This window comes from Eriocheir sinensis, chromosome 14, assembly GCF_024679095.1.
Source record: "Eriocheir sinensis breed Jianghai 21 chromosome 14, ASM2467909v1, whole genome shotgun sequence".
NCBI classification, from domain to species: Eukaryota; Metazoa; Arthropoda; class Malacostraca; order Decapoda; family Varunidae; genus Eriocheir; species Eriocheir sinensis.
The window spans coordinates 6,635,349-6,637,848 of NC_066522.1; positions in this window are offsets into that span (position 1 = coordinate 6,635,349).

The following is a 2,500-nucleotide window of genomic DNA, read 5'->3' on the forward strand; positions in this document are numbered from 1 at the left end:
AGGAAGGAAGGAAGGAAGGAAGGAAAGAAGGAAGGAAGGAAGAAAAACGAAGAAAAAATCAATTAATATAGAAATTCAGAGAGAGAGAGAGAGAGAGAGAGAGAGAGAGAGAGAGAGAGAGAGAGAGAGATGTTACTTCACCCTTCTCTCCCTCCCACTCCCTACCTCCCTCTCTCCCTTCATCTATATGTCATCCTTTTCAAGCTTCCTCGCTTCCTACTGCCCTCCTCCTCCTCCTCCTCCTCCTCATAGCTTTCCCTCCCTCTCCCTCCCTCCTTCCCCCCTCCCCCCTGACCACAATAATTGGTGGGCCACACTGCAAGAGAGGTCACATCCCCTTTAATTAGTGCCACAAACGGTCACTATGTACGTGTGTGTGTGTGTGTGTGTGTGTGTGTGTGTGTGTGTGTGTGTGTGTGTGTGTGTGTGTGTGTGTGTGTGTTTTTCGTTTTGTTACATTTGTTCTCGTTTACACATGCATATCAGTCTCTCTCTCTCTCTCTCTCTCTCTCTCTCTCTCTCTCTCTCTCTCTCTCTCTCTCTCTCTCTCTCTCTCTCTCTCTCTCTCTCTCTCTCTCTCTCTCTCTCTCTCTCTCTTCTTTATTTTGTATTTTCTTGCTTCTTGATCAACTATCTTTGTTTTTTTTGTCTTCCTTTCTTCCTTTTTCTTTTCCGCTTCTTCCTTTTCTTCCCTAAATTTTCTTCGCTTTTCTACATCAATTATTTGTTTTATTTCCTTTGTGTTCTCTTTATCGCCTTCTTAGCTTCCCTTCTTCCTTCTCTCCTATATTTATTTTCTTCCCTCTTCTTTCGTTCTTTTTTTCCTGTCCATTCTGTCTTTCTTCCTTCTCTGTTGTTTGTTTCCTTCCTTCGTTTCTTCATCCCTTCCTTCCTTTTTTCCTTTCCTCCTTAAATGTTTTCCTTCTTTTCTTCTCCTCCATACGTCTTTTCTTCTTTTCATCCATTTATCCCTCCCATTTATCTTTCTTTCCTTCCTTCTTTCCTTCCCTCCTTCCTGCCTTCCTTCCTTCCTTCCTTCTTTCCATCCTTCCTCCCTCCCCTCCTTCCTTCCTTCCTTCTTTCCATCCTTCCTCCATCCCTCCCTTCCTTCCTTCCTTCCTTCCTTCCTTCCTTCTTTCCTTCCTTCCTTCCTTCCTTCCTTCCTTACTCCCTTCCTTCCTTCCTCCTTTTTAATTTTCTCTGGAAGGAAGGGAAAAAAATCTCTTGGCCACGATGAAACTTTGCAAATGAGAGAGAGACGCCAATAAATGCCATGATATAATTGTAGGTATTTGTTTCCTATAAGGGGCAATGGAGGGATAATCCCACCCACCCTCTCTCTCTCTCTCTCTCTCTCTCTCTCTCTCTCTCTCTCTCTCTCTCTCTCTCTCTCTCTCTCTCTCTCTCTCTCTCTCTCTCTCTCTCTCTCTCTCTCTCTCTCTCTCTCTCTCTCTCTCTATCTCTCTCTTTCTCTCTCTCTATGTGTCTCTGTCTCTCTCTCTCTCTCTCTCTCTCTCTCTCTCTCTCTCTCTCTCTCTCTCTCTCTCTCTCTCTCTCTCTCCATTTCTCCCTTCCATCCCTCCCTCTTCTCACCCTCTCATTTCTCTCCCCTATTACCCTCCTCCCCTTCTCTCCCTTTCTCTCCCTATCTCTCCCTCCCTCTTTCCCTCCCTCCCTCTCTCCCTCTCTCTCCCTCTTCTCACGCTGCAGTACACCCCAGGAACGCAGCCACACACACACACACACACACACACACACACACACATTGCACGGTCAGGAAGGGGCTAAGTGTGTGTGTGTGTGTGTGTGTTTGATAGGCGGAGGGATATGGTAGACAGATGCTTATAGGGAAAGATAGGCAATGCAAAATGAGTATATTGAAGAGAATTGATAAACGAAAGGAGAATGGTAGACGAGAATGGTCAAGTAGAATTGTTAAAAGAGTAGTTTGAATCTTAGCATACAAAAAAGTAAATAAACAAACAGGTACAGGTTTTCATATATGTCTTTGTTATGACCGAAATCAGTTAATCTAATCTTTTAATACGTCTTTTGAGAGTCTTATGTACAGTACTCGTTTTGTTTTGGTTGGGACGTTCTGTGTTTGTTAATATCACGTCAGTTAGAGAGAGAGAGAGAGATTTTTTTTCTTTCTTCTATATGTTTGTTAATAATACGTCAGTTGGCAATACATAAGATTCTGAGCCTCTGTTTGTGAATCATTCTACTTCCCGCCATTTGTAGAAGCAGCGGCGGTAGGGTTTTTTCTTTCCTCTGTATGTTTGTTAATAATACGTCAGTTGGCAATACATAAGATTCTGAGCCTCTGTTTGGGAATCATTCTTCTGCACGCCAATTGTAGGAGCAGGGACAGTGTTTTTTTTGTCTTTCCTCTGTGTTTGTTATCCTTGAGCTGTCTCCTTTCTCATTAAAAAATATATATACCCAGGCGAAACCGGAGCAGAGAGTGGAAAATTAACCTCAAATTAGTTAAAGTAAG